Source organism: Gymnodraco acuticeps, unplaced genomic scaffold (genome assembly GCF_902827175.1).
Source record: "Gymnodraco acuticeps unplaced genomic scaffold, fGymAcu1.1, whole genome shotgun sequence".
In the NCBI taxonomy this organism is placed as follows: domain Eukaryota; kingdom Metazoa; phylum Chordata; class Actinopteri; order Perciformes; family Bathydraconidae; genus Gymnodraco; species Gymnodraco acuticeps.
The window spans coordinates 2,129,816-2,137,636 of record NW_022990499.1 but is presented as its reverse complement, the minus strand read 5'-3'; positions in this window follow the sequence as shown (position 1 = coordinate 2,137,636).

Sequence of the window (7,821 nt, the reverse complement as noted above, 5' to 3'; positions counted from 1 at the left end):
AACACATCGCGCAGAAAACCCTGAAGAAGTATCACTGCACCCGCCTGAGGAATGTTCTGATTATGGGAGACCTATGAGACAAATGGAGGAGTCTCCACTGCCCGTCACCCTCCCTGTCAACGCCTTTGAGGATACTCTTCATTCATCCCCCAGCTCTCTCTACTCTCCGCTCACCCTTTCACCCTCGCCCACCACCCTGGAGTTCGATGACCGCATGAAGGCGACACGCAGGGTTGTCAGCATGTCCTTTACCCCCGCCCCTCAACGACGCCCACCAAAATCACCGAAGCAGAGATGCGCACCCTCTCCCCCGGCTTCATCACCATGCCTACCACAATCATCCAAACCACAACAATACAAGGAAGATGGAAGCAGATTTCCAAACCCCCCTTTCTACAGTGTAGCCCTCACCCTGCCCTCCTATGATGAGAGGAGCAGGGTGGTGGGTCCTCCCTCCCCTTCAAAGCCTGATAGGGATGTGTGTGTACAAAACGCTGCAAACTGATATCTGCTGGGTCCAGGCTCAAGGGCGTATGGCACTCTCAACTCTTTCCAGGACATGCCGGGACCCTGCCTGCCTGTAGCTTTGCCAATATCTGTGTTGATAGGTAATAGATTAAGAGCGGTGAATCATCTTAGAAACAGGAAGTGTCAAACGTTTGTGTGAGTGTATCTAATTTAGCAGTGATTCCATGTCAGCCACAGCTTGTTACAAAAAACCTGACTGATAGTGTGTTTAACTAACTTAAACTAGCTTTATTAAATGTCTGGTCTTTGGCAGGAAAAACATTTTTAATCAATGATTTTATCACTGAGCACAATCTCGATTTTATGTTTTTAACAGAAACTTGGATTGAACAAAATAACAGTGCAGCTGTTCTTATCGAATCAACCCCTCCCAACTTTAGTTTTATGAGTCAGGAAAGAATGCATAAGAAAGGGGGTGGAGTTGCTATTCTGTTCAATGATTCCCTTCAATGCAGGAAGACATCTTATGGGAACTTTGCTTCTTTTGAATATGTGGCCCTTCAGCTGAAATGCTCCTCTCGAGCGCTGTTCCTAAATATCTATAGACCACCCAAATACTGTGCAAGCTTTTTTGATGATTTTACTGAACTGCTGTCTATAGTGTGTATTGACTTTGACCGTCTAGTCATTGTTGGTGATTTTAACATCCATGTTGACAACCCCCAGCCCCAGGACAGAGGGGCAAAATAACTGTTTTGTGTTCTTGATAGCTATGGACTGACTCAGCATGTGACGGAGCCCACGCACAATAAGGGGCACACTCTGGACTTAATTATCTCAAAGGGTCTGAATATCTCTAAGGTTGTGGTGACTGATGTTGCACTCTCTGACCATTCCTGTGTTTTCTTTGAGAGCTCTATTTCTGTTCACAAAAATGTTCCAAAAGAGGTAACCACAAAGCGATATTTAACTGAAAATACTAGAGAAATGTTTACTCATAATTGTTCTTCCACACTTGCCCCTGCTAACATCTCAGTAAATGAGCTAGTAGATCATTTTAATTCAAAAATTAAAAATGTTATAGATGCCATTGCTCCAACTAAGGTAAAGGAAGTGTCTGGCAAGAAAATCAGACAAGCAGTCAGTGCCTCTGTATCAGGAACAGCAAATGTGTTGTCTCTGTGTCCACTTAACATAAATTCAAACACCATGACACAATTCCATCAGATTAATGATAAAAACCTAGAGGACATTATTCAACTTCTGAAATCCTCCTCCTGCTGCCTTGATATTATTCCAACAGGATTTTTCAAAGATGTTTTTCGTTGCATGGCCTCAGATCTACTTCATATAGTAAACAAATCTCTTCACTCAGGTATTTTTCCACGGCCCTGAAAACTGCAGTCATTAAACCGCTCTTAAACAAGAATAATCTAGATCAGGGGTGCCCACACTTTTTTGGCTGGTGAGCTACTTTTGAAATGACCAGCTCACCGAGGTCTACCTACCAAAAATAAAATCCCAAATTGCAAGGGTTGCTGAATAACACGTTTTATTTATACATAACTACAATAGGGCTGCAACAAACGACTAATTTGATAATCGATTAATCTATCGATTAATGAAACGATTAATCGACTATTCGGACTATTACTGTATGCCTTGCACAATTTCTCAAACGCTCTTATTTAGCCATCAACTTTTAGATTTAGCTTGAGGTTGTTTTAGGCTTGTGGACACTAACAATGAAGACAATAAAGATGAATAATTGATTCAAAAATACATATATTAACTTAACAAATAGTGATCAAAATTAACATTGCTTTTTATTTAAATAAATAATATTTCACATCAAAAGAAACAACAATGTTTTAACAAATCGTATTAAATAATCTGATGACAGAACTGTAAACAGAATAGCTGAAACTTTAACAAAATAAAGAGTAACTCAGTTACCTCTAATCATAAACCCATGTTTGTATAATTGAGTTAACTCCGTGTGTTGCTGCTAGCATAACACCTGACGTGGAAAAGTTACTCGTGGATGGAGCTACAGAGCTACTAGAAAGACAGTCGAACCCGGTGCATTCCTCCGTCTGAATGTGGTGCACTTTTTCTAAATGTTTAGACAAATTGCTCGTGTTACCGCCCTTACATGCTAAACACTCTTGGCAACGAGCATTGTCCACCTCAAGACGGGTAACATTTAACCACACCTTGGAGCGCTTCTCTCCGCCATCTCCTCCGTGTGTTGCTGCATGTAGCAGCTGAATGTGTGTACTGCCCCGCCCCCCTCGCACACAGGAGAGAGAGATCTGGATTGGAAAGGTCGAGAATACACCGACCATAGACGCATTTGTTTGTCTTTTTGCATGTTAGAAACGAGTTGGCGACACTAAGACGGCAAGATAATGTTTGTGTAGCAATAATACATGACCTTTCTCTTTCTCAACTCGCTACTCGGAGGGAAGTCGCTGTCATATGCCTTGTGAACACTCCGATAATGCCTCTCAACTTTACCTTTATTTGGCAGAGCGACGCTTGCTTTACAAATAAGGCTTTGAATGTGACATCACAAAAAAATATTCTTCCTCCCATTCTGGGTGGAAGTGTCTTTAGCTTTTTGCTCGGTCCCGCACTCATTTTGTTGTTTGTCTCTTTAACTTAATTTGAGTTTTCCCGGCACTTGACTGATTTTGTATCGCTTTGCATTCTGGGTTAACAGACTGGAAAGCGATAGGTCGCTTTTTCTGTCAATCAAGTAAACTCCTGAATTAAGTGGCAGGGAGGCCAAGGGAGGAGGGATCAAAACCTGTTTTGTCTATTTTAATGGAGCTGGATTTTTTTTTGTATCAATGACTCGCGATCTACCAGTATTGCCCCCGCGGTCGACGTACAGGGCACCTCTGATCTAGATGCTTCAGTAATGAACAATTACAGGCCCATATCAAACCTGCCATTTCTAGGTAAAATCATTGAAAAAGTTGTTTTTCAACAGTTGAGTAATTTCTTGCATTTAAATAGTTGTTTCGATGTGTTCCAGTCAGGCTTTCGTCCAAACCACAGCACTGAGACTGCTCTTGTAAAGGTCTTCAATGACATCCACTTAAACACAGACAGTGGCAGAACTTCAGTGTTAGTATTATTAGATCTCAGTGCTGCGTTTGACACTGTTGACCACAACATATTACTCGACCGACTAGAAAACTGGGTGGGACTTTCGAAAACAGTTCTAAATTGGTTTGAATCCTACTTAAAGGACAGAAACAACTTTGTTTCTATAGGTAAATACACATCTGAGTTGACAAATATAATATGTGGGGTACCTCAAGGCTCCATCTTGGGGCCTCTTCTCTTTAACATCTACATGCTACCACTGTCTCAGATAATGAAAAACAACAAAATAAGTTACCATAGCTATGCGGATGACACACAAACGTACGTAACAATTTCACCAGGAGACTATGCTCCAATTCAAACACTGAGTAAGTGCATTGAACAAATCAATGACTGGATATGTCAGAACTTTCTCCAATTAAACAAAGATAAAACTGAGGTAATGGTTTTTGGAGCCAAGGCAGAACGTTTAAAAGTTAGCGCTGAGCTTCAGTCTGCAATGTTCAAAACAACAGATAAAGCCAGAAATCTAGGTGTAGTCATGGACTCTGACCTGAGTTTCAACAGTCACATTAAAACAGCTACTAAATCAGCCTACTATCGCCTAAAGAACATATCTAGGATTAAAAGACTAATGTCACAGCAGGATTTAGAAAAACTTGTCCATGCTTTTATCTTCAGTAGACTGGACTACTGCAATGGTGTCTTCACAGGTCTCACTAAAAAATATATTAGAAAGCTGCAGCTAATTCAGAACGCTGCTGCAACACTAAGAAAGTGGATCACATCACTCCTGTTCTGAAGTCTTTACACTGGCTTCCTGTGTGTCAAAGAATATATTTCAAAAATACTGCTGCTGGTTTATAAAGCTTTGAATGATTTAGGCCCAAAATACATTTCTGACCTACTGCTAAATTATGAACCATCCAGATCTCTCAGGTCTTCAGGGACTGGTCAGCTTTCTGTCCCCAGAGTCAGAACTAAACATGGTAAAGCAGCGTTCAGTTATTATGCTCCAAATATCTGGAACAAACTCCCTGAAAACTGCAGGTCCGCTGCAACTCTGACTACTTTTAAATCCTGACTAAAGACTTTTCTTTTTGCCGCTGCTTTTAATTGAACTATTCACATCTTAAACTGCACTGTAACTTTTATCCATGTATTTTTTCTTTTAATGTTTATTTTATTATCTTTTCTTTTTAATGACTGATTTTAAATGCCATTTTCTTAATGTCTTTCGTTTTTTTGTAAAGCACTTTGAATTGCCTTGTGTTGAAAGGTGCTATATAAATAAACTTGCCTTGCCCTTACATCCAGGGACATGGTTAAACTGTACACCCCAGCGCATGCACTACACTCTGCATCAGCCAAACGACTCGCTGCACCCTCGCTGCAAGGGGGACCCAAGTTCCCATCAGCAAAAACACGTGGGTTTGCTATCCTGGCTCCAAAATGGTGGAATGAGCTCCCCATTAAAATCAGGACAGCAGATAGCTTGCACATCTTCCGGCGCAGACTGAAAACTCATCTCTATCGACTCCACTTTGAGCGATATAATTACTAACAAAGAACTGCTAACAGAGCACTTATATACTAATAAAGGACTGGCTTACATAGCCAGTTGAGTAGCACTCAGGGGCGGTTCTAGGGGGGGGGGGGGCAGTGCCCCCCTAACACTGACCTCTGACCCCCCTGTGACCCCCTAACAATGAAAACAATTTTTTTTTTTTTTTAAATGTATATTTTCTGGTACTCGGTTTGCCAAAAACTGCAGGATTTTGTTGCTGTAATGTGAGATTGTGCAGACACCCTTATGTAAAGTAGAGATGTAACTGTTCATTGCCTTTATTTTTTATATAAATATGGTGTTAGTGCAAACATTGCACTTTATTTAACCAAGCACGATAGCTGAAGCTAACAGTAATAACTATAAGATCTATCTGAAATAAATAAGTGTACTGAAACAAATACCAATAACTGTATTGCATTGTTTTCTTAGGCGCAATTACTTCATACTGTCTAGTTCTCTTTTTCGTCCTGCATTTATTGTGCCCCCCTCAGAAAATAACTGGCCCCCCAGTGGCCCCCCAAGTCAAATTGGTCTAGAACCGCCACTGACTAGCACTTGAAATGTTTGGCTCTATGAAACCTGATGTACTTATATGATTCTGTTTTCTTCAAGGTTGTATCTTACTGGTCGAATGTACTTATTGTAAGTCGCTTTGGATAAAAGCATCAGCTAAATGCAATGTAATGTAATACTCTCTCCACTAGCGCCGTAGCTAGTTAGCCTGAGCGAGAGCACTCCGCTAACTGGAGATGGAACGGGTATTAAACCAACTGTGTGCAGTGAGAGGGGAGCGGAAACACTCTCTTCACTAGCGCTGTAGCAAGTTAGCTTTGAGCGAGAGCACTCTGCTAACTGGAGGATGGAGCAGGAACCACTGTGTGCAGTGAGAGGGGAGCGGAAACAGTCTCTTCACTAGTACTGTAGCAAGTTAACTTTGAGCGAGAGCACTCAGCTAACTGGAGGATGGAACAGGATCCAATTGTGCGCCGTGAGAGGGGAGCGAAGCCACTCTTTTCACTAGCGCTGTAATAGTTAGCTTGAGCGAGAGCACTCAGCTAACTGGAGGATGGAACAGGAACCAATTGTGCGCCGTGAGAGGGGAGCGAAGACACTCTCTTCACTAGCGCTGTAACAGTTAGCTTGAGCGAGAGCACTCAGCTAACTGGAGGATGGAACAGGAACCAATTGTGCGCCGTGAGAGGGGAGCGAAGACACTCTCTTCACTAGCGCTGTAACAGTTAGCTTGAGCGAGAGCACTCAGCTAACTGGAGGATAGAACAGGAACCAATTGTGAGCTGTGAGAGGGGAGCGAAAACACTCTTCACTAGCGCTGTAACAGTTAGCTTGAGCGAGAGCACTCAGCTAACTGGACGATAGAACAGGTAAGGAACCAAATGTATGCAGTGAGAGAGGGGCGGAGACGCTCTCTTCACTAGCGCCGTAACAGTTAGCTTGAGTGAAAGCACTCAGCTAACTGGACGATAGAATAGGTAAGGAACCAAATGTAAGCAGTGAGAGGGGGGCGGAGACGCTCTCTTCACTAGTGCAGTAACAAATTAGCGAGAGCCCCTGGCTAACTTGTACACAATTATCTCATTAGCTTGAGAATAGATGGCACAATCAGCAATAAATGGTAGCAATCTCACCGGCTGACGTGCAGGAGCGTCCGCTCTTTACCGGTCCGCCCAAGGGAGCTCCTGGGGTCCCCTCCCTTGGGCGGGCGGACAGCTCGTCGCAGCCTTTGGAGGGCGAGCGTTTTTCTAGCCCGCTCCGATCGACACGATCACAAGGCTACAGGTAGCGATGAGCTATAATCTAATTTTCAATAAGCTAGCTTGGCTTCTACTCATAAAGTAGTAACTTGTGCAGCGAGAAGATGAAAAAGGACTGAACTCGTTGACAACACCGGAACTTATGCCTTTCGGGGTCATACGAGGTCACACGTGACTTTGTTGATATACATATTCGACCTGCGCATGCACGAGACAGAAGATATTCAGTGCTAAGCACCGCCTCTGGCGGTCAGTAAGGATGAAATAGAACACCCTTTGCACCCCGGGCCATCAACATTTTGCATTTGCCTGTACGATGGGCGCTGTAAGTGATGAAAGTGGGGGATGTTGACTTATCAGACGCCCGCAGCTCACAGCCAAAGTGCGAGCGAGCAAGAGAGAGAAGGCGCACATCGGTACCGCGGATTGAGGCTGATAACTACAGCTCAGTGAGGTAAAGGATTCTGAATGTTTAGATCTCAAACGGTTTGGTCACAATTTATGTAAACAAATATTTCTAAGGCACTCCTTTATAATTATTAGGATAAATAACAACAGGTTTGAAATCATTCCAATGTATACTATAGGACAGTAAACCAAAAATGTCGTTTAAAACTGGAGATATTAAAAAGAAATGCATGAATAAATAAATGTTAACTAGGCACCAAATCATAATCTCGCCAAGGGCACCAAAGTGTCTAGAGCCGGCCCCGTAACAAAGTATGTCATTACTTGAAGTTCTTATGTGTTTTAAACTTCCAACAGTATTTTTGAACCTAAGGCAAACCATGAGCCTTATGCTTATTCCTATAAAATGATAAAGTAAAGTCAACATTTCAAGGTGATTACTGTGTTGTGTGGGGTTATTTAACATGTTTGAATGGTGATGCACAT